Source organism: Microtus ochrogaster, chromosome 4, assembly GCF_000317375.1.
Source record: "Microtus ochrogaster isolate Prairie Vole_2 chromosome 4, MicOch1.0, whole genome shotgun sequence".
In the NCBI taxonomy this organism is placed as follows: Eukaryota; Metazoa; Chordata; class Mammalia; order Rodentia; family Cricetidae; genus Microtus; species Microtus ochrogaster.
The window spans coordinates 20,517,687-20,543,545 of NC_022011.1; positions in this window are offsets into that span (position 1 = coordinate 20,517,687).

Here is a 25,859-nt window from a genome sequence, read left to right on the forward strand (position 1 = left end):
TCTATCTATCTATCTATCTATCTATTTATCTATCTATCTATCTATCTATCTATCTATCTATCATCTATCCATCCATCATCTATCTATCTATCTATCTATCTATCTATCTATCTATCTATCTATCTATCCATCCATCCATCCATCATCTATCTATCTATCTATCTATCTATCTATCTATCTATCATCTATCTATCTATCTATCTATCTATCTATCTATCTATCATCTGTCTATCTATCTATCATCTATCTATCTATCTATCTATCTATCTATCTATCTATCATCTGTCTATCATCTATTTATCATCAATGTTTGGGGGTGAGTGCGTCTGTACTATGGCACTTACGTGGAGATCTGAAGACAGCTTAGAGGATTTAGTTCTCTCCTTCTTCTGTATGGTCCAAGCTCAGGTTGTCGGGTTTGGTAGCAGACGTTACTCATTAAGCCATCTCACTGGCTCTGTAGGTATTTAAAGAGAAGCACACACACACACACACAAGTAAATCTGCATACGTATATCTGCATACACGTATATATGCACGTGTAAGGTGAACTGTTTTGAATGGAGTGCAAAGAACCCAGGGTCCCAGTTTCCAGGGCAGATCCTAAGTCTTGTTTCTTAGCCCACAAACCTTGGGTTCACCCTGTAAATTATTTTTTTATAACAATTATTTTACTACCCCCATAATTATTTTATTCAAGCCTTCACTATTAGCTCCAGGCAGACCATGGGATCAGTGAGGCCACTGTCCCATCAACCTTGATCTTGAAACTAGGAACCATGAATCTTTGTCTGAGATCTAGCACTCTGGTACCCTGGGTACTGTGACAGCCTCTCACCAAAACCCAGAGGCTTCATTTCACTGTTCTGAGAGCTGGGCATTCAAATATAGATGCCAGCAAATTTGATGTCTGCTAGGAGATGTTCTCTCTTCCTCAGGTGATATGTGTTTTGCTGTGTTCTCTGTAGAGACTAAACAGAAATAAAAGTTATCATCTGGTCATGAGAAGCCAAAACTCACTGTCTGTGATACTCTTTTTTTTAAAAAAATTATTATTACTTTAAAAACTATGTCTATGCATATGTGTTTGTGGTATGCAGACTGAGTGTAGGTACCTGTAAAGCCAGGAGAGGGTGTTGGATTCTCTGGAGTTAAGAGTTACAGGCAGCTGTGAGCTACAGGATATGGATGTTGGGAACCGAACTTGGATCCTCTGCAAGAACAGCAAGTGTTTTAACCCCTGAGTTACCTCCCCAGCTCTAGCTAAACTGAGTCTGAGAAAGTGACATGGGTTAGCCTTGTTTGAAATGAAACACTGGTCGCTAATTTTTGAATAGCTTCTAAGTGACCAGCTTGGGAGAAAGTAGGGAAAGGAGTTGGAGGTGTAATATTCATACCAGAAAGTTAGCGAGAAGGGCTCAGATTCTCCATAGGTTCAGAAAACAGAGAAGGGAGTCACCAATAGGTTGGGTATGGAGTAGGTACAAATGGGACACTATGATAATAGCGTTGAAACTGGAAAGATGGGATTTCCATTTCCTGACATCAGGAAGCCCTCAGAAGAGCAGCTATGGGAGAGGCATATGCCTCCAATCCTTTATTTTGTGCAGAGCGTTGAGATGCCCATTTTCAGTCCAAGTAGAAAACGGTAGCTTTTTCTTTCCTTTTGAGATTGGGTTTCCTTTACTGCTCTCTATATTACAGACTAATGATGGTTTTGCGTCAGACTCTGAGTAGCTGGGACTACAAGCTCTTACCACCAAGCCTGCATAGCTAGAATTCTGACCAGAAGTTAGGGATTTATCAGCACATACATAGCATTAGAGTCGGGCACTCTCCAAGGAGGGAGGGTATATATAAATTTTAAAAACGTCCTTAGCCAAAGCCCGGAGGCCCATGGCATTCAGAGGTCTGAACAGCAATGTGTGTGGACCGTGTGGAGGGGAGGGAGCAGCGAAGGGGAGGGCGGAGTGGGGGGACTGGAATGTGGGTGATCCGGGCTCTGGCTGAAAAGTGTGACAAATGTCACCGTTTGCCCAGTGTGAGAGAAAACAGACGATGACAGGAATGAGGAAAAGAAAGGCTCCTTCCTTTAATCTTCCACTAGCCGGGGAAGAAATGCTCTCGTCTGCCTGACTTTGTAAATCCTAGACTTTTTAGACTTTCTCTAGTCTCTTTCATTCCTGCCTGCAGATAAAAATTCTTTTCCGCGCGGATGTCTCCTGAAGTACATTGTCGGATCCATCTAGTAATAAGCGTGTACAGTTAACATTCTATTTTTTAATGCATTCTGATCAAGCTATAATATGGCCAGACAAGAACTGTCTCTGAAAGGAATCAGGCACTAGCTGGACGTGGTGGCACACGCCTGTAGTCTCAGGTCGAAACAGGAGGATTACTGTGGGTTTGAGGTCAACCTGGGCTACAAAGTGAGTTCCAAGATTAGCCTGGCCTAGAGTGAGACCTTTCCCACTCCCCTGCAAATGGTATCAGATAAGAAGCAGGCTAGTTTACTAAATGCTTTGCTGTGTGCTTCCTGTCACTGCTCATCCAGGCTCCTCCCCTGCTCAGGAGGAGGGGAGGAGAGAAAGGAGACTCTAAAGGGTTGAGCATTAGTGGTTGAGTCCTTTCAGGAGGAAGTTACACACACTCATCTCAAATAAAGTTCAGCCGGGCGGTGGTGGCGCACGCCTTTAATCCCAGCACTCGGGAGGCAGAGGCAGGCGGATCTCTGTGAGTTCGAGACCAGCCTGGTCTACAGAGCTAGTTCCAGGACAGGCTCCAAAGCCACAGAGAAACCCTGTCTCGAAAAAAAAAAATAAAGTTCAGTTTCTAAGGCTTGGAGGAGAAAGACGAGAAAAAATGAGTTAGAGCCCTGGGCAAACCTCTTCGGAAACATCCTTCCACGCATGCTCAGAAATACGTCACCTGGGTGATTTCCAATCCAGTCGAGCTGACAACGAAGGTGCAAGGCTGGATTTACTTTCTATCGCCTTTAAAAAATTTTTTTAGAGTGAATTTTTATTTTATGTGTATAGGTGTTTTGTCTGTATGTGTGTCTGTGTACCACCTGTGTGCCTGGTATCCACAGGGGCCGGTAAAGCATGCAGGATCCTCTGGAACTGGAGTGACAGATGGCTGTGAGCCACCATGCTGTTACATGGGAACTGAACCTAGGTCCTCTTACTACTTCAGTCATGTGGTTCTGGCTTTAGAGTTGAAGGTTGAGAAACACTGTTATCTAGGCCTCTGGCAGAAGGCTTGGCTCAGATTAGAGGTGGTTTTTCCCATCTTAAATGATGTGGATTAAAGATATGTTTTTCCAAATCAAGATCCAGATTAGGTGTCTCTCCCTGCTTCAGATTAAGCAAAAATCCCTCACAGGTGTACCCTCTATTTTGGGTTTTAGTTATTTCCAGATGAAGTCAGGTTGATAATCAAGAATAGTCATGGTGGATCCCCAGGGTGGAGTGAAAAACCAGGCAGTGGTACATGCATGGAATCCCAGCACTAGGAAGGTGCCAGGGGATTAGGCAGTGTGAGCTTAGCCTCAGCTACATAGAGAATTCAGTATCAGAATGGTATCCACGAGACCATTTCAAAAAACGAAATTGCACAAAACCTAACTAACCCAATTAACCCCCCCCCCCCAAACTACAACAGCAACAACAACAACACTTAAATAGAACCGAGGACTGGGGAACTTGAAAACAAAGATAACTGTTTTCTCCTAGTCTGGTTGCCTGGGCCCTATGTCTGGACTGCTGCTTCCGGGTTCTCGGCATCGTGTGGAAGAACTAAAAGGGTGGCTGGACATGTGTGGCAAACTTTTGATCCCAGTACTCAGGAGGCAGAGGCATGCCTGGGAGTTCTCTATGAGTTCGTGGCCAGCCTGTCTGCACGGCAGGTACCAGGAGAGCTAGGGCTAATCAAAGAGACCCCACCATTTCGAAAACAAAAACAAGATAAAAAATAACTCAAAAACCCAAAAGAATGAAAGACAAAAAACTTTGAAAAAGAACACACAAAAACTAAGAAGTCAAAATTTTATTTAAGGATACAGAGCTAAGTGCTCTACAATATTGTGATTGGGGCATCCTTTTATGGGGTCCAGAAGAAAGAAGAGTCGGTTACTAAGGGGTATAGTTGCTAAGGGGTGGTTCTGTTTTGATTGACAGGGTAGAATTCTGTAAGTCTTTGTGTCTTAACTAGCGTTACCATTGCTGTGATGAGACACGCTGACCAAAATGACTCTTAAAAACGAAAACATTTAACTGGGGGGTCTCCCTTGCAGTTTCAGAGGGTTAGCCTGTGGTCATCATGGTGGGAAGCAGACAGACATGGCCCTGGAGTAGTGGCTGAGAGAGCTTTACCACCTGACCCGCACGCAGCAGGCAGAGAGAGATAGAGACTAGGCCTGGTGTGGGTTTCTGAAACCTCAAAGTCCACTCTAGTGGCACACCTCCTCCAACAAAGCCACAACTCCTAATCCTTTCCAAACTCGGGATGGAACATGCAAATATGAGCTTATGAGCCTATGGGTGCCATTTTCATTCAGATCACCACACTTTGCTTTCTGACACGTTCTTTCTCATCAGCATGACTTTGCTCATATGCATGCTCTATTACACACAGGCATAGCATGGTAAATAGGGGCGTTCCTTTAAATATTCATTCAGAGGCCACACTTTGCCTCAATGCACATGTACCCTGAACCAGTTCAGGTCTAATTGACCCCCTCTCTCTTATTCCTGGATGTACTCTAGAGTGTTAGACTGGAAACTGACCCCAAAAGGGGCATCACCAAGTGGTTGCTCAGGGAGGAGAAACGTACTTTGCTGTTTGAAGTGGGGTATACATATAGATCCATGCAGGGCTGAGTCCTAGGTTATCAAGTGTAATGTAGGGAGAAGGGTGTGTCCCTAGCACAAGCCAAGCAGAGCCTGAGTTGACAAGCTTTTCCTAAGTTTGCCTATCTCAGACCAGGTGGCTTGAAGTCCCGACACCAGGGGGCCAGATTGTGGGCTCTATGGAGGACCCTTTTTAGGGTTGCAGATTGTTGACCTTCTTACTGTCTCTGCACATGGTAGGAAAAGGGTGAGGGAGCTCTCTAGGGTCCCATTTGTCAGTATGTTAATCCCATTAATGAGGGTCTCCATCTCATGACTGAATTACTTCCAAGAGGCCCCACCTTTAATACTATCAAACCAGAGGTTAGAATTTCACCAATGAATTGTTCCGAGGCCTCATTCCGTTCACCATAATGAGGAATTTGTTGGAGTGTCTAACCCACTGAAAAATCCCAGTGTTCCGTTTGATTTAATTCTCACTTATATATTCTTACTTAAGTATTTGTAGTTTTGATTAGGAAAAAAAAATGACTACCAGTTATAATGATAGTAAGAATTACTCTGGAGGTCTACAGCCCGGTGGAAACTAATCTCTCTTACACTAACTTGATTTTTATGGGTAGCAAATTATGGTTTCCACATTTCATAGATAACACTCTCCTTTGCATCTCCCACAGTAAGTGGGGAATGTGTACATGATTTCCATTTTACAGACAAGTGAATACAGACTACAGAGAACCCATACTTTGACAGCCATACGGTCAGCTACTGACGACGCCAGAACGAACACCCCTGTTATCGGATCTGCCTATGTAGTGTTTCCACAATCAATTTCCTAGATGACGCAAGGTGAAGAAGATTAGCTTAAGAAAATCATAACCTCAAATTTATTCTATCTCATTAAACAAATAGTTGAACCGAGGAGAGCTGTTCAAACAGTACCCTGGGCCACCTGCGTGTCTTCAAGTATTTGCGTTTCCTGTGTAGATACCTGTCAAGCATCTCGCATGGATTCATCTGGGAATTTCTCAGACGCATTCATGGCCCTAAAGAGAGGAGATTCTCACTGTTTAATTGTCCTCCGTTGGTATATATTGCTTTAGTATCTTCTTTTCCATCTGTGTGGGAGTTTGGACCCAGAGCCCTGTGGATAATGGATGAGCACTCTACCATGGAGCTATAGCTTCCTCTCTGACTCCCCAACTTTTCTTCTCAAGGGTATTGTGGGTCCTAGGCAGGGGCTCTGCCAATAAGCTACAGTGCCAGCCCTAACCCTAGCATCATGAATAGTCTTTTTTGTTTGTTGTCGTATTTTCAGTACTGGAATTTAATCTAATATTCAGATCTTGTACGTGCTAGGCAAGTGCCCTACCATGGAGCTATATTGTCAGTACTACTACTACTTATTATTATTATTATTATTATTATTATTATTATTATTATTTGGTTTTTCGAGACAGGGTTTCTCTGTGGTTTTGGAGCCTGTCCTGGAACTAGCTCTTGTAGACCAGGTTGGTCTCAAACTCACAGAGATTCGCCTGCCACTGCCTCCCAAGTGCTGGGATTAAAGGCGTGCGCCACCACCGCCCGGCTGTCAGTACTATTTTAAATTTTAATTTATGATTGTTATTAGTGTGTGTGCATGACTGAATGATGTATGTGTGTCAGTGTGGGATTGTGTGGGCCACAGGGTGCATGCAGAAGTCAGAACCTTTTAAGAGAGGAGTCATTAATCCCACTGATTGAGAATAAGACCACTACCACAGTTTAAAGGCAAATTTGAACCAAGCTTTAATTAAATACTGGCCAGGTAGATGGGTTCTGGCTAGGTCCATACCCAGGTTCCCAGGGAATGTCTCAGAATCAAGTAAGGCAAAGGCTTAAGAAGGAAAATCTATAATTCATTGCAGTTCCCATAAGGTTCAGTCAGAGACAAGCATACATCCTGACGTACCTCCAGCCTACATCCAATCAGGGGCAAGTGTATAAGGATGCATTTTCTACATTTAAAGCTCCTGCAAACACAGATCAAGCACATTTGGTGCAAAACAAACTTGTTTAGGGGAGTAAAACAGGTGGCTTATTATCTCCCATAAATACCAGCCTCCAGCATTTCAGAAACTATCTGTCCTTGGGCAAGGGGCTTGCAGACCAGAGGCATTTTTGTTTCATGTGTATCTTAGGCGTAGTAATTAAAAATTTACAATGTAACTTTGGCTCTCACAGAATGAGTTTTCTCCTTCCATCTGTTTTTGAGGCAGGGTCTCTCCTGCTGCTTTTTCTATTGTGAGTTTCGACACCATTCTCCCTCTTGCACCTCTCCTCTTGAGTTCTGGGGTTACAGATTCATAGCGGTGCATCCATCTTTCCATGGGATTCAGCTCAGGGCATCAGGCTTGGACAGCAAGGGCTTTGACCTACTGAGTCATCCTTCTAGCGTTGCCAGTACTTCTGACTTCTTTCAGGGTTTCCCGAAGTTGTTCAAGCTGGCCTTGAACTCACTGTAGCTTGTGTAGACTTTGACTGCCAATTCCACAGCCTCAGCATCCTCAGCAGCCAGGATGACAGGCTGCAGACCCAGCTTGGGGGGGGGTGTTAGCAGGCTTTTGCTCATCTCTTATCATGCGCTTGTCTCTTCTCTTTTGTGGATCTTACCTGGAATTAGGGGAATAAACAGTTCAATGGCCCAAAGCTTCTGCTAACCTATACTCCAGGAGCAGAATCATTTTAAGTGATTTTTATTAGCATGCATTAGTCATATATGGCGCTGATTGGGTCATTTTTCTCGAAGGAGAGAGTTGCTGAGTCAAGTAGAAGTGTTAATCAGCCCTCTAAAAAGGACAGTCCTTGAGATTTGAGTTAATTAATTTTTTAATCTTTTCTGCTACTTAATTCTATACTCTGCCAATTTATCACTCTGTTTTTACATTTCTTTATCAGAGGCAGGAGGCTATTACCATATGTATGTATATATGTATATATACACACACATATCTATATATATATAAATCACATTTATTTATTGTGTTTGTAGTGCATGTGTGTGTGTGTATGATGAGCATGTCATGGCAGCACGTGGAAGGCAGAGGACAACTTGCAGGAAACAAGAATTAATTGACTCCTTCTGCCAAGTGGGTACCGGGAATTAAATTCAGGTTGTTACCTTGGTTGCAATTACCTTTACCCAATACCCATCTCCTTGGTCCCATCATTCCCCCCACCCCCAGACAGGGTTTCTTTCTTTTGGAGCCTGTCCTGGAACTCGCTATCTAGATCAGGCTGGCTTCGAACTCACAGAAATCTGTTTGCCTCTGCCTCCCAATTGCTGGGATTAAAGGTGTGCACCACCACCATTTGGCTTGCTCCATCATTTTTAACAATGCATAAATGACTTGTTTAATTCCATTTTAATTTTGGTAGAAATAACACCACAATCTTAACATACTTTTCTGATTAATATTTGCTTAAGGTAATGATGAAAAGAATTTTTTCAGGTGATCCCAGGAGTGGCCTTGTTCTATGTTAAAAGAACAAAATCAAATAATATTGCTATCAATTCTCTGCCATAGAGAATAAGGTGAAATAATAGTAGTAAAAACTGAATAAAACATCATCAACAAGGATTCAAGGTTAAATATACCATTCATTATTAAATTGGACTCCAAAGTGTAAATAAACTCCAAGTTTTAATTTAAAAACTGACTTAAAGGGCACATATAAAATATACTGGACAGAACTAAGAAGAAGCCAATATGACCTTTATTTCCAGGGGTCATGTAATGAACCATAGTAAATGACTGTAGCCTCTGTGTAATACAAACACTTAACAAGGGCTGGGGTGTAGCTCAGTTGGTAGCATGCTTACCAAGCATGCATGAGTCCCTGGGTTTGATCTCCAGCACAGGCCATGGGGTGCATGCTTGTAATTCAGGCAATGGGGAGGTAGAGGTGGAAAGACCAGAAGTTCAATGTCATCTTTGGCTACATAGTAATGAGACCAACATGGGTTACAGAAGACCCTGTGGTGGTGAAGGGGGCATAGTGGAGGCATTGAAAGGAAAAGATTGGGGCATAATTTTGATCAAAACATAGCATATACTTGTATGAAATTCTTTTTTTTTTTCCAGACAGGGTTTCTCTGTGTCTTTGGTGCCTGTCTTGGAACTCGCTCTGTAGAACAGGCTGGCCTCAAACTCGCAGAGATCCACCTGCCTCTGCTTCCCGAGAGATGGGATTAAAGGCGTGCACCACCACCACCCTCCACTTGTATAAAATTCTTAAGCAATAGAAAAAATTATGAACAAGAGTTTTAAAAAAAGGTGAAAGCTACTAGGGAACTATGGACTTCACAAAGATTGGATGAACTAAATTCTAGGGAGGAGAGGTGTGTATTATTGTCACTTGGAGGAAGGCATTTGCCTATTTCGGGAGTGAACTACTAACCTGCAAAGGTAGACAGTCTTGGGGACAACAGTGACCAACTTTCTTGGCCATGCATGGAGGGAATAACCACAGAAGTAGAATATTGTACTGGTCTTAATATAGGCCAGCAAATTTAAGTCAAGATGTCTTGAGAAGGAGGTAAAATGCCCTGCAATCCAGAGGCGCCTGAGGGATTGAAGGCCCACCTGAGATAAAATAATGTGGGGGCCTTTCCAGGAAGAGTCGGAAACCATTGTGATTGGGTGGTCAGAGACTGAAATTCGGGAGATGAGACAGATCTCAGCTAGGGCTTTTCAGGACCAAGGACAGAGACACCTCAGGCTGTCGGTGCAAAGCTTGGAAATCCAGGCCTTAGCAACCCACGTGAACCAAACAGAGGTGGAGAGCCTTAGCCAGCCACAGCCTAGATCTATTGACAATTGGTTTAATCCAAGTGCTGGCCTTATCAAGAAATGGGAATCTAGTACCAGTGTGGATAATATCATATGGGCCATGAGTGGTCTATATATAAATGATGTCTAATACATAATTAAGAAATCAGCCCAGTATATTTTGAAGGCAGAGGCAGATAGATCTCCATGAGTTCAAGGCCAGACTGGTCTACACAGTAAGTTCTAGGCCAGCCAAGGTTACATAGTGAGACCTTATCTAAAAATAAAGTCTTATCTCTCTTCAGCTTCCACAGGCACCCACACATGTGTTACATATACTTATACAGATACAGTACATGAATAAAAATAAATCTTAAAAACTTAAACATTTGTGGGAGAAGCGGCTTGGGAGATGGCTTAGTAGGTAAATTAGTTGGTGTGCAAGTATATGGACTGGAGTTCAGATCCCCAGAGTCATGTAAAAACTGGGTGGGGACAGTGATCCTTCTGTAATTCCCAGCTTGCAAGAGTTGCAGATAGAGAATTCTTGGGACAATCTGAAATGGTGAACTCCGGGTTCTGTGAGGCAGCCTGCTTCAGTGTGTATGCAACTATAGTGAAAGAGTCACAGCCCAAAGCCGTAGATGAATCGGTACTTTTAGAGGGACAGTAACACAAATCACAGACAATGTAGCAACAGATGTGATGGACTCCCAAAAGAGAGGGCTATACTTTTTAAGTAGAAAATGAAAGTAACTAAAAGTCTAGAATCAATTTATTCTAGAGAAAGTCTCATTTAAATAAAGAAGGCATGATAAAGAAATTTCTAGGCAAAGACTGAAAGTATCCGCTGTCAGAAGTTTAAATAAATAAAATAACCAATAACAGAAATTCCACAAGCAGAAGGGATGTGAGCTTAGGCAGAAGCATCCCAGGAAGAGAGGAGCTAACGGAGGCAGGGGAAATCTGCGGGGAAATACAGATGTATATTGACAGCACAGAACAAGAAGCTGGCAGGATGAAAACAATAGAAACTGAGGAAAAGATGTAAAGAATTCTAAAGTATCATCAGGAAAGTGCAGATTTGTGTGGAACTAAGAAGAGTAGGGATGCTGAAGTCCAGCAATAATTTGGACATAGCCACGGAATACTGAGACAGATAGACACAGAAGAACGGAACAGTGCCGGGGAGACGGCTCAGCCGGGGAGAGTGCGGCTGCTCAAGCCTGATGACCTGAGTTTGATGTCTGCCGCTCATGTGAAAAAGTCAGATGTATTGGTCTGCATCTGTATTCCCAGCAAGTCTTAGAGCAAGATGGAAGACAGAGACAAGAGGATAGGCCAGTTTCTGGGCCAGCTAGCCCCAAGCACGCAGCTTAGCATCTGAAACAAGAGCGGTCCTGTTTGAGCAAGGTGAAGGGAGCATGCTGATTCTCGAAGGCTGTCCTCTGATTACCACAGGTGCGCCATGGTGCCTGGGTGCCCCCAACATATAAATGAAGTGATGGAATAATAAAATAGCTTAATTAATTCAAAAGAGTAAAAAAGAACACAAAAATGAGATAAACAGAAAATGACTAAGATGCTAGTTGTGAGTTCTAGCTTATATATAATTTTATGCTTATATAATTAAAGGCTTATTGAATTAATGGGTACAAGAACATATCAGCCTCACAGTATAGTCTATACATGGTAGCTTAAGCTGTATTTAAATATAGGACACCATACTTTTAATTGATTTGTATATGTGAAAATACGCTTCAAAATAATTTTTTGGCACAAAAATTTCTTTTCATAGGGGCTATGCAAATATAGAAAACTCCTTTCAACAGGGTAGATGTAAGATTTATGCCATAACAGATGTTGGGTGAGGCAGCATATCAAGTTTGAACTTACTCTCCGTGAATTATGAGACTTTCAGAGGTGGAGGCAAGAGATGTAATGACTGTCTGCATCTGGAACTAGATCTTGTACACATAAAGATGGCAATGAGGGGCAGGAGAGATGCTTGGAGGTTAAGGTCACATACTACTCTTGCAGAGGACCCAGGTTCAGTTCCCCACACCCATGTCAGGTACCTCACTACTGCCTGGACCTCCAGCTTTAGGAGATATGACGCCCTCTTCTGGCCTCTGTGGGTACCTGCACTCATGTGTGTATACCCATACTTGGAAGTACATATACTTTAGAAAAATCTTAAAAGAGAAAGATGTCAATGAGGATTTATAATTTCCACTTAGTATTCTAGTTCCTTTAGAGGAAGAGTTATGTTACTGTATACATAATTCTGCCTGAAAAGTACCCTAAACATTTAATTCTGTGTGATTTACTTTATAGGTCAGTTTTATGCTATTTTAACTTGTTTGCCCTTCTGACTTGGAGTAACATGTTGTCTTGCTTAGCATATTAGTTACTTTTCTCACTGATGTAACAAAACACCTGACCAAAGCAATTGAAGGGAGAAAAGTGTTTTTGTTGACTTGTAGTTTGAGGAGTTATTACCGATTAAGGTGGGGAAAGCCTAGCAGGAGTCTGAGACAGCTGGCCACATTGTGTTCGCAGCCAGGAAACAGAGAGATGAGTGCTGATGTTCCGCTCACTTTGTCCTTTCTGTCCAGTCTGGGACTCCATCCTGTGGGATGGTGCCACCCGTCTTCAGAGTGGGTTTTTTTTTCCTGTTCTACTTTTGCTTCCCTGGAAATACCCAGAGGTGTGTTTCCATGGTAATTGTAAGTCAAATCAAGTTGACACAAGATTAGCCATCCCAGGGAAGTGAGGAACCTGGGATTTCATAGTTTAAGGGTGGCAGCTTGTGTAGGTTGTGTAAGGTCCTGAGGTTAGGCCGCTGCACTGTGAACAATTCAACAAGCAAAGAATACAATCAAAGCAAACCCCAACCCAACCCAGCTGGTATGAGGGACAGGTCCAGGGACGGGTGACAGAGTGCAGGGCCTCTTCCAGCTTGCCCGTGCCTGTGGATAAACACAGGCAACTGTTTTAGCTGTGTACTTAAGGAGTCTTAAGGAGGACTTTAAACTCCACGGTATATAGATGGACCATGTTTGAAAAAGAGTAATCTACAAAGCATGGCCTTTTCTTCCAGGGCAATTACAGCAAGCCGCTGCTCCACGCTCCTGGAATCGATACCCCTCTCCTCTGGAACTCGGATTAAATAAACCCATCGTGGGGAAGAGAAGGGGCAAAGCATGGAGAGGTGGGCTTGGTTGTCAGAATGCTAATTAGGTCAGGGTGTAGAGAAAGGGCGAGCTTTGTAGATTACTCTTTTTCAAACATGGTCCATCTATATACCGTGGAGTTTAAAATCCTTTACTTGTCTCAGGCATCCCCTACGTGTGTGAGCTCTTTCTTACACCGGAGGTATGTGGGGCTTGGTCACCTTGATGCTAGTTCCACTTGTATTTTACTCAGGTAGTCAAGCTAGTGGCCTGAGACACGCATTTAGAAGCCTCTCTCTTGCTAGCAGCATAAGCCGGGAGCTTTCAGGCAGTGAAAAATCTATTCAAGCCCCTGCCACTGGGTTTAGCGACCCCCACCCAACCTCTGTATCTAATACCAGCCTCTCTTTCATCCTCTATCTCGCCCCATCTCCCTCTGGTTCGTGATTCTTGTTTCCTCTGACCAGGAACAGAGGCAGGTTCTTCTGATATATTGGTTTTCCTTGCTCAGGATCTTTAAGTAAAAATTACTCGGAGGTGTATTGCCTTCGAACCTTCCATTTAATGAACTAGGGGCTGTCCTAGGTGGGTCTTATCTGGATGATGGGGAAGAGCGCAAGGTTAGGCACCTTCCACTGGAGATGGTGGAGTTGCCTGAACTGGGTGCAGGTCAGACAATTACCACAAGGGCATCTGCAGTATGCACATATGTCCCATGTGCGAGGCCCCTGGCAGCAGGTCAGACAGTTAGACATGAGACTATCCACCAGGGAATGGGAGGGCGAGAAAGACACTGTAAATACACATCGCAATGGCCCCTTCATTTCCCATTAATACAGGGTTGCTCACTTGCTGCTCTGGTCCTGGAAAACCAGGTTAGCTGAGGGCATGGGAAGCTTACAGCTTCACAATGAATTATTTATATTTCTGTCACCCAAGGACGCCCAGAAAGCAATTGGGTTAATTCACACACTGTACATCACCAAACAATTCTAAGGTAGAATTTTCTCATAAACTGTGGAGAGTTCTTAATTAGTAATTACAAAATGATTATACCTTGTAAAAAACACATTTCCTTGATTATATTGATGTGACTATGCAATTACGTTTCAAATTAGTTTGAACAATGTTTAATGCAAGAATTCTCATTCTGGTCCAACCTGCAGGACAACTTGGGTGGGGGCAGGTTGGGGTCAGCTCAGCGGGAACACAGGGTTCCTGATCCTGGCAAGGTTTATTACTGTTCTGGCGTTCTTGGCAATACATGGGATGTTAATGAGGCCTTAAGTTCATTATGTAGTCTCAACATTTGTACATAGCTCATCTGAAACTATTTCTTGAACCACGGGCTTTCCTTTTTACTGAGGACTGGAAGGTTTCATGTATTTTGTTTTTGTTATGAAGATTATTATGTGTGGGTGTTTTGCCTGCAGGTGTGTCTGTGTATGATGTGTACACAGTGCTTCTGGAGGCCAGGAGAGAGTGTCAGATCCTCTGGGACCGGAGTTACAGAAGGTTGTGAGCCACCATGTGGGTTCTGGGAACTGAATCCTGGTCCTCTGCAAGAGCAGTCAAATGCTCTTAACTGATGAACCATATCTCCAGTGCCAGATTTGATATTTTAATATTATTTTTTTTAATATAATTTAATATGATTTAATGTTATGATAGTACATTTGTATTTCAATATTATTATATCTGATATTGAATAGCAGTACATATATCAGGCATCCTGCAACTGTCTGTGATTCCAAGGGATCCAACACCCTCTTCTGGTCTCTGCAGACACCCATACCCACACTCATATAAATAAAAATAAATCTTAAAGAACATATTGTAGGATACATTGATGTTGGCTATACTAAGAAGGAAAATTAGTAATAATAATACAAATTGTTCCAAAACATTCCAAATGAATACAGTTGTGGAGAGTTGATGAAGAAGAGGGCTTTGGTGGTGCCCCCTAGTGATACCACGTGTGTGTACTTTAGACAGGGTCTCACCACATGGCCCAGGTTGGTCTGGAACTCACAGTCCTCCTGCCCCAGCAGAAGTGCTAGGATTGTAGGCAAGTGCCGCTGTCTTCAAATTCCACATAGCAATGCCTTGGATGAAAAAGAATACAAACCAGATGGGGATGTTGGGACAGTGGATTTTAGGTAGTCTTGTCTGTGCCAAAATGGGGTAAATTGTAAGCTTGACCATGGATCTTTCTGGGTGTGTAATATTCGTGCTGCAAAAGCTCATTTACCTTTCAGGGAGCGAGTACCATTGACACCTTTCCATGGGTGCTTACCTGCACTTGAGTGTTTCCTCTGTACCAGACACCATAGGGGATGGACACCTGGGATTCACAACCCTCAGCCTGGAGCTTCAGAAATGCCACGTGAAAACCCCGAGGCAGAGGGACCAACAGTCACCTGTGAGGAGTGGATGGCCCTCAAAGCCGCATTTCTTCAGGATTAGACCCTATTCCTGTCTCAGTCCCTTGCACAATGCATCCGCTGATACAAATATGCCAGAGTGGTGTCTGGGTTAGTTTTGATTCTCATTGTGCATATTTGTAATTTTCATTAGTATATACCCATTACACATAGTACTGGCTTTGTAAGTACACCTTAATACACATATGCAATATACTTTGGGTGTAATTTCTCTGTCATATCTTCCTCCCCTCCCTTGTCATCTCTCTCTCCTCTCTCTCTCTCTCTCTCTCTCTCTCTCTCTCTCTCTCTCTCTCTCTCTCTCCCTCTCTCTCTCTCTCTATCATCTCTCATTTCTCTCTTGCTATGTATCTATATATATGTGTATATATTTGTATGCTTACTTTTGACATTTTATGGTCCTATTAGGAAAAGTCTTCTAGTTGTAAAAAGGCCAGTCTGTTTCCCCCAAACCAGACCTGTGTCAACTTTTTTAAATGAATCATTCACTATAGTAGCCTCATGCGACTACTTGAGTTCAATAAGTTGCAGTAAAATGGTAAGGGCCATTTCTCAGGTGTTGTCCTTCACAAAGACCTCAGAGGTTACATGTACCTAATGGATGCCTTACTGAACAACGTGATGTGTGGACTCTATCCCCATCATCTTAGAGATCCTATAGCATACTGTGAATTTAAACAAATCACATGTCTTTAAGCAAAAAGCCCAATTAACCATTTCCTTCCACAAATATTCTCTTTTTACTGCCAGGTATGTCTAGACTCTGGCACGAGTGTACCAGGAGGCTATAAACGTGACCCACAGAAAATCTTTTCTTTTCTTATCTCATTTTTTATTGATATTTATTGAGCTCTACATTTTTCTCTGCTCCTCTCCGTGCCTCTCCCCTCCCCCTTCAGCCCTCCCCCAATGTCCCCATGCTTCCAATTTACTCAGGAGATCTTGTCTTTTTCTACTTTCTACTTCCCATGTAGATTAGATCTATGTAAGTCTCTCTTAGTGTCCTCGTTGTTGTCTAAGTTCTCTGGGATTGTGGTTTGCAGGCTGGCTTTCTTTGCTTTATGTTTAAAAACCACCTATGAGTGAGTACTTGTGATAATTGTCTTTCTGTGTCTGGGTTACCTCACTCAAAATAATGTTTTCTAGCTCCATCCATTTTCGACCCACAAAAAATCTTAAACTTACTTAAAACATTGTGAGACTTTTTGGTAGGTGATTTCTTAAAATAACTCTGTATACAAACCTTGTAGATGACAATACCGTGTCTCAAAACATCAAGGTTGGACACATTTAGAGCATCAAACACTCAGTCGGAAGCTTATGAAATGCCTTCAAGTACTTATTCACTAGGTTATTTTAAGAGGGAGAGGGAGAGAGAGAGAGAGAGAGAGAGAGAGAGAGAGAGAGAGGGAGAGAGAGAGGGAGAGAGAGCGCTCAGGCATGCTATGGTCTGTGTGTGTAGGGTAGAGGGTAATTTTGGGAGTCAGTTCTCTCCTTCCACTGTGGGGCCCTGGGATCAAACTCAGGTTTACAGGTTTGTGCAGCCAATAAGTGCCTTTACCCGCTGAGCCATCTCGTCAGCCAGTCCACAAGGTTTAAATCAGATCTCTCCTACGTGCCAGGTACAACAGTGAAGAGAATAGAAAAAGGATGTGTTGTGATGTAACTCCTTCAGAGACTGCATGGACTCGTAAAAGCCAAATAGAAAGTCTTTATAGTCAGCCAGTGGCTGCGTGGGGAGCTCACCCAAATCATGCAGCCCTGAGCTTAGCCTTTCTTGGCTTTTTAAGCCGAAAAACCACATCTTGGGTTGACACCCTTCAGTTAACGGGAGCAGTTAGCAAGAAATGGAATGACAGAAGCCAGAAGGCAAGGTTAGCACATTTAGGGACTTTCCCAGGTGTGTCCTGGCACTGCTGACTTAGCCTTTGTTCTTGGTTTGGCTGTGGACTAGGTATTTGTTCTCATCTTGGCAATCATGGCTACCTACATGCTGGGTTCCAAGGCCTTAATGGGCTTCTATCATGGTGTCAGTTGTGCTAAGATCTGGGGCCTGTTACAGATATGGCATGGCATTTTTATTTGATCAAATTAAGTACTGAGAATATTTTCTTTTCATGTGATTGAGCCTTCTAATTGGGAGATCAACTAATTTGTTGAAATTCCTTACATAGAAAAATCTTGAAGTAACACTATAGCCTAAAACATGTGCGGTAAAGAAAAAGCAGGGCTTCACTGAACACCTTCGTGGAGACTTTAGTTATTGTTTGCTATGGATTTGCTGCTCCTGTGTTCAGGAATACTGTAATTTTTGTTGCATCAGAACTCTGCAGAGACGATTTGATGGTTGTTTAAGATAGCGCACCTGTGCATAACCTTCAGGCGTGACAAGGAGTCAGGTACAGAAAGTTTACAAGAAGAATATCGGAGCCACAGCAATTAGCAAATGACAGGCGGTGCCAGGCAACACCACAAGGACACGATAAATGCTGGTTTAGGTGGGCTTTCAGAATCAGCGGTGGAGAAATACAGCCAAATACAATTCCCCCCTTCCGACACCTATTTTGACTCTTATGTTCAATGCACAACGAAACTCGAGCCTTGTTTGAAGAGATGGTTGGCTACAGCATCGAGAAGAGATTACGGCGCTAAAATAGCCTGCAGTGTGGGGGATTTACCTGGGATTTGAGGGCATTAGTTAGGAAAGCCAGGGTTAAAGAGAAGAACTAGTTACTTAGGGAAGGCCAACCTATTCCCCCACCTTCAAGGGCGTTTTTGCCTAGATCGAGTCTGGTTGTACCAAGGCTTGTTTGTAAGGTGACATCGGAAGGGGGTGGATCTTACTGTGCCAGCTCTTTTCCTTTTACCTCCGTGTGAGATCAATATACTCATGATTTAAAAACCAGTACTATCTCTTCTCAAAGCTAAGTTATCCACGTTATTGATTTCGCATGTGTTTGGGGGTTGGTTTCCTGAGATCCTTGTCTTCTGTGGGTGGGCTTAGTGCTTCTCCGTGACTGCTGAGGTTAGCTATGACTTCCATATCACCGAATGCAATGGGCCCTCTTTGATCTACGCCTCCACTGCCATGGTCAGGCAGCATTTGGCACCCTACTTTGTCCTCAGAGGAACTGCCTTCTGCCCTAAAGCATTGTGTCTCAATGGTCCCAGTGACATCACATCCTTTTGACAATATCCTTCTTGATTGTGCCTTCGCAACTAGCGTCATGTCCGGAGTCAGGGTATTGCCTCCTTTTTGATTCCTTCCTTCAGTTCCTTTGCTATAACTATAGAAGCTAGAATGTGCACGGGAAAGATGGCTTGACAGGCAGAGGCACTTGCTACCAAGCCTGACAACCTTAGTTTAAGCCCTGGGACCCACATGGTGGAAGAGGAGAACAGATTTCTTCACGTGTCCTTTGTGCTCTACCTATGTGCCTGCTCTCAAAGAATAAATAAAGAACAAAAGCCAGAGTGTATCATTCTTTACTCAAAACCTTGCTCTTCCTGTTGCTGTGAGGAAATGCTTACCCATAAGCCACTCAAAGGAGGGATGGGTTGCTTGGCTCAGGGTTCCAGGAACCGTCCCTTAGTGCAGAGAAGTCTTAGCTGCAGAAATTTGAGGCGGTTAGTCACATGACACCTGGAGTCAAAAATCAGAGTGACAGATGCTAGAGTCTGCTTCTTTAGTTCAGGAAGTGGCCCCGCCCACACCTAAGATGACTCCTCCCACATCACTTAACCTAATTCCACTCCCAGCACCCCATCTCCCAGGTGACTCTAGATTCTATCGAGCTGACAGCTAACAACAACCAGCACATGATTTGTCCTTGCTCTAAATCTCGTCACTAATCCTCTACACTGTGGATCACCTGCCTCTTGTACCAGTGTTTCAACTCACCTCACTAGGTATCTTTCATTCATTTTTTCCCTTTTATTGATAAGTTCTTTTTATCTTTCAGTATGCATAGGTTGAGCATTCTTCTGGGATGTGAAGTTTCAATAGAGACCAACATGGGATTAAAAACAATTGCTTGATCTGGTGGAGAAAGGCAAGGCAAAGCCACTAGAGAAAATTATAATGTGTTAACGATGATTTTAAGGGCATGTCTTAGTGTTTAATCAATCAATCATACAAATAATTAATTTTTTTCCCAGTGGGATCACAGTTTCCCTTTCCTCCCTCCTCTCCTTCCAGCCCTTCCCACAACCTCCCTTCTTTTCCTTCCCCCACCCACTCCTCCTTCCTCTTTAGAAAGTGTAGTCTCCCATGTATATCAGGCAGCCATGGCCTATCAGGTCATAGTGAGACTAGGCTCCTCCTCTCCTATTATGGATGGACGAGGCAACCCTGTAGGAGGAAAGGGTCCCAAAAGTGGGTAAGAGAGTCAGAGATAGTCCTTGCTCCCCCTGTTAGGAGTTTCACAAGAAGACCAAGCTACACAACTGTCTCATATATACAGAGGGCCTAGGTCTGTCCCATGCAAGTTCTCTGGTTGGCGGTTCAGTCTCTGTGAGCCCCTATGAGCCAAGGTTAGTTGATTCTGTGGGTTTTCTTGGCCTCTCTGACTCCCATGATCCTTCTTTACCCTCTTCCACAGGAATCCCCAAGTGTAGAAGTTCACTGGTAGAATTTTTGGGGTTGCTTTTGAATACTATCATATCATCTGCAAATAGCAATATTTTGACTTTTCCTTTCCAGTTTGCATCCCCTTGTTTTCCTGTAGTTGTCTCATTGCTGTGGCTAGAACTTCAAGTACTATAAGGAATAGATCTGGAGAGAGTGGAAACCTTGTCTTGTCCCAGATTTTAGTGGAATTGCTTTGAGTTTCTCTCTATTTAATTTGATGTTGGCTATTGGCTTGCAGTATATTGCGTTTATTATGATTAGGAATGTCCCTTGTATCCCTGATCTTTTTTTATCACCAAGGGGTGTTGGATTTTGTAAAAGCCTTTTTTTAATGTTGTTAGTTTGAATGTATTGGTCCTCATAAGCTCACAGGGAATTTCACTAGTGGGAAGTGTGGCTTAGTTGGAGCAGATATGGCTTTGTTGGAGGAAGTTTGTCATGGTGGAGGTGGACATTGATGTCTCATATATGCTCAAGCCACACCCAGTGTCTCTGACCACTTCCTGTTGCTGCTATCAAGATGTTGCTTCTTCTCTACTCTCAGTTCTTTCTCCAGCACCATATCTGCATCATGGTAATGGACGAAACTGCTGAAAATGTAAGCTATTCCAATTAAATATTTTTCCTTTAAAGAGATTTCTATGGTCATGGTGCCTCTTCACAACAACAGAAACCCTAACTAAAACAAGCATCTAATGAAATGATCATGTGGTTTGTTTATATGATGAATTACATTGACAGATTTTCATAGGTTGAACCATCCTTGCACCTCTGGGATGAAGGGATGATCATGATCCCCCATGATCAGGTAGGACCATCTTTTTGATGCAGTTTTGGATTCAATTTAGATTTTATTGAGTGTTTTTGGACCAGAGTTCATGAGGGAAATTGGTCTGTAATCCTCTTTCTTTATGTGGTTTGAGCATCAGGGTGACTGTGGGTTTGTAAAATGAATTTGACAATCTTCCTTCTGTTTATATTTTGTGGAATAATTTGAGTAGTATTGGTATTAGCTCTTCTTAGAAGGTTCAGTAGAATTCTTTGCTAAAGTCATCTGGCCCTGGGCTTTTATTTTTATTTTTTTAAGGTTAGGAGACTTTAAATGACTGCTTCTATTTACTTAGCAGTTATAGGTCTTTTTAAATTAATTATCTGATTGAGATTTAACTTTGATAACTGTTATCTATCAAGAAAATTGTCAATTTCTTTTAGATTTTCTATTTTTGTGGAGTATAGTTTTTTGAAATATAACCTAATAATTCTTTGGATTTCCTCCGTGTCTGCTGGTATATCATTTTAATTTCAGATTTTTTATATTTGAATATTCTCTCTCTGTCTTTTAGTTAGTTTGGATAAGGGTTTGTTTATCTTGTTGATTTTCTCAAAGAACCAACTCTTTGTTTCATTCTTTGTATTATCCTTTTTGTTTCCATTATATTGATTTTAGCCGATTTTGATTATTTCTTACCTTCTACTCCTCTTGGGTGTGTTTGCTTCTTTTTGTTCTAGAGCTTTCAGGTGTGCTTTTGGTTTACTCTAGTTTCTTTCTGTAGGCATTTAGTGCTGTGAACTTTTCTCTTAGCGCTGTTTTCTTTGTGTCCCATAAATTTAGAGTATGTTGTGAATTCATTTTTATTGAATCCTAGGATGTCTTTAATGTCTTTAACTTCTTTCTTCATTTCTTCCTTCCCAGTGTTGATTCAGTAGTGAGTTGTTCTATGAGTTTGTAGGCTTTCTGTTATTTCTGTTTTTGTTGAAATTCAGCTTTATTTCTTGGTGCATGGGGTCATTTCACTCTTCTTGTATTTGTTGAGATTTTCTTTGTGACAGAGTGTATGGTCAATTTTGGAGAATGTTCTGTGAGGTACTGAGAAGAAGGTATATCCTTTTGTGTTTGGGTACATTGTACTGTAGGTATCTGTTAGCTCCATTATTTCTCTGTTTAGATTTTGTACAGATGAACTGTCAATTGGTGAGATTGGGTTATTGAAGTCCCCCACAACTAAAGTGTGAGGTTTGATTTGTGATTCAAGCTTAAGTAATGTTTCTTTTACAAATGTGGGTGCTCTTGTGTTTGGGGTATAGATTTTAAGAATTTTCTTCTTTGTGGATGTTTTTCCTTTGATGAGTATGAAATGTCCTTCTCTATCACTTTTGGTTAACTTTGGTTTAAAGTCCATTTTGTTAAATAGTAGCATAGCTACACCAGCCTACACCAGTCTTACCTGGGGTCCTTATGATCTACTTGGTCTCCTGTAAAGCTGTTGGAGTTGTGGGCCGGAATATGGGGCCCAGGAAAGGGGGTTCAGTGTGAGCCCGTTGGGTAGGCTTTAAGGAGTGTTAGCCAGTGATGGGTGGTGTCTTACATTGAATCCCTCATTTGTAATGAGATCAGGTACTCTTTTCTTGCAGGCAGGCACATATGCAGCCAGAACACTATATACATAATAAATAAATAAATCTTTAAAAAAAAACAAAAACACCCCCAAACAGTAATAACAAAAACAAAAACCCAAACAATTGAACTAACAAAACCTAGAGTCACCTGGGGAGAGGAAACCTCTGTTGAAGAATTGCCTCTATTGTGGTTTGTGGTCACATCAGTGAGAAACCGTCTTGATGACTGTCATGAGGGGCTCAGCCCACTGTGGGCAGTGCTATCCCTAGGCAGGTAGGCCTGAGCTACATAAGAAAACTAGCTGAGCAAGTTGATAGTAAGCCAGCAAGCCGCTCTCTTGTCTGATTTCTGCTTCAGCTGCTGCCCTGACTTGAGTGATGGACTGTGATCTTCAAGTGTAAACAGAAGTTATCCTTCCAGCGGTGTTTATCACAGGAACAGAAAAGCAAATGAGGACAGCTTCCCTGAGAAGCGGATGGAGTAAAAACTAAGGAAGGAGGCTATGTAACAGTTTCTAGAATCAACCCAGAAGCCAATGGGACAAAATGGAAGCAGGAATATTGAGAAATAAGGAGATGGTGCCAGGTCACACAAGACCTTACAGACCATGGTGTGGACTTTGCTTTTATTTGGAATGAGACAAGAAGCTATTTGGGGATTTGGAACAAGACAGTGCAACGATTGGATTTGAGCTTTAGAGGGATCTTTTTGACATCTTTAAAATACCAGAAGGTGGGGCAGGGGATGGGGAAGATGGGCAAAGATGGAAGTAGGGAAAACTGCTATAGTCTTGCAATGGTGTGAATTGAGATAATGGTGGCTTGGACCAGTGGAACGTTCTTGGAGACAGAGACCGGTGAGTTTTTTTTAAGTTTCTTTTTATAATTTATTTTATTGAGCTACACATTTTTCTTTGCTCTCTTCCTTTCCCTTTAACCCTCTCCCATAGTCCCCATGCTCCCAATTTACTCAGGAGATCCTGTCTTTTTCTACTTCCTATGTAGATTAGATCCATGTGTATCTCTCTTAGGGTTCTCATTGTTGTCTAGGTTCCCTGGGATTGTGATTTGTAGGCTGATTTTCTTTGCTTTGTGTTTAAAAACCACTTATGAATGAACATATTGTATTTGTCTTTCTGGGTCTGGGTTACCTCACTCAATATGATGTTTTCTAGATCCATCCATTGCCTGCAAATTTCAAGATTTCATTATGTTTTTCTGCTGTGTAGTACTCCATTGTGTAAATATACCATATTTTCCTTATCCATTCTTTGGTTGAGGGGCATTTAGGTTGTTCCCACGATCTGACTATGACAAACAATGCTGCTATGAACATAATTGAGCACATGTCTTTGTGGTATGATTGAGTATCCATTGGGTATATACCAAAAAATGGTATTGCTGGGTCTTGAGGAAGGTTGTTTCCTACTTTTTCTGAGACATTGCCATACTGGTATCCAAAGGGGCTGCTCAACATCTTTAGCCACCAGAGAAATGCAAATAAAAGCAACTCTGAGATTCCATCTTACACCTGTAAGAATGGCCCAAATCAAAAACACTGATGACAACTTATGCTGGAGAGGTTGTGGGGTAAAGGGAACACTCCTGCATTGCTGGTGGGAATGCAAGCTGGTACAACCCCTTTGGATATCAGACTGGTGGGTTCCAAAATACATTTTTTAATTCCTTCATCACAAGTCTGCTTCTTAGGTTAAGAGCTTCACTTGGACTGTTCTCAATGCCATAATACTCCTTTAAAAGTTATTCTAGTTTCTGTTACTGTGTATGAGAGCGCAGGTGCATGCCCGTGTCTATGAAGAAGGTCTGAGGACTACTTTCGGGAGTCAGTTCTATCCTCCCACTGTGTGTCCTGGGTACCAAACTCAGGCACTCAGGCCTGTGTGTCAAGTGTCCTTGCCCCCTGAGCCATCTCACCAGCCCCACACTGCTCATTTGCTTTCATTTGCAGAAGGTGAAGGACACACAGGTGAAGTGTATAGTCTGATGAGCTGTGGCAAGGCACATTCAATGAACCCATTGTCACAATGAAACCAGTGACCCTCTCCTCCCACCCGGAATTCCAGTGTCCCGTTGTGTTCCACAGACTTCATAGTGCAGCCTTGTCAAAACGGATCCATTTGCCATCACTCCAGATTTGTTTGGATTTTCTAATAACACATCCACAAAACACTTATTCTTTTAGAAATGGGTTTAGACAACATACATCAGAACATTTGTCACTTCAACCATTTCTAAGTAAGTCAGCATCATTTAGTCAATTAGCATCGCAGTGTGGCTTAGCCATAGGACTTCCTAGTTCTACAACATTCTCACTATCCCAAATAGAACCCAGTAATATTAATTAGTCTCCCTCATAGACTGAAAGCTTGACCCCTCCTCCCGTTGCTCCCACTACTAATCTTTTAGTTCCTATGAATTTACTCATGTTTGTCACAAAAGCAGATTCCTATCACATGTAGCCCTTCATTCCTGCTTTTTCCTGCTTAGGATGACTATGCTGGGGTCCACACATGTGTTGCATGTTACAGCTTTCCATAGACTAACTAGAGTCTTCCCCTCAGCTCACGTTTAAGAAAGAAAGTGGAGATGCTTTTTCAGTACATGAGATATATTGGGAGACATAAGTCCATGACCTTTCCCCTAATAATTCCAGATTCTCAGGAGTCTATGAGAAGGTCAGCACTTCATGTAGACAAAAAGCACGGTTCCAGATAAAGACAGCAGGTATTTGAATCAGTGTTCAAAACAGTAGACACCCATCAAATGAAGAAAAACAAAGGGAAATTTCTTTATTTTCTTCTCTTGGTAAGAAGTGTTGCATAAAACTATGAAGCTTGTGTTGGCAAGGTGGCTCAGTAGGTAAAGTTGCTTGCAGCCAAACTGGACAGCCTGAGTCTGATCCTCAAGTCAACAGTGGAGGAAGAAGAGAACTGGCTCCTGGAAGTAGTTCTCTGACCTCCACATGTGCACAATGGCACTTGCAGACACACACACACACACACACACACACACACACACACACACACACACAGAGAGAGAGAGAGAGAGAGAGAGAGAGAGAGAGAGAGAGAGAGAGGTTTCCTTTGACATATGTGCAAGCACACACACACATGCAGAGAGACACAGGCAGAGATAGAGAGACACAGAGAGACATAGATAAAGATAGATAAAGATAGATAGATGATAGATAGATAGATAGATAGATAGATAGATAGATAGATAGATCATAGATGATAGAGGAGAGAGAAGCAAGCTCAGGCTGGTCTAAACTAGTCAGTGGACACATGATTTTCTAATTCTACATTTATTTATTTTACATCCCGTCTGCAGTTTCCCATCCCTCTTCTCCTCCTGGTCCCTCCTCCCATCTTCCCTCTGCCCTCCACCCATTCCTCCTTTGTTTCTGTTCAGAGAGGGAAGTTCTCCCATGGTTATCAATCAAGGATGGCATATCAAGTTGCAGTAAGACTAAGTACCTTCCCATGTGTTTCGGCTGGGCAAGGCGACCCAACTCAGTATGAATAGGA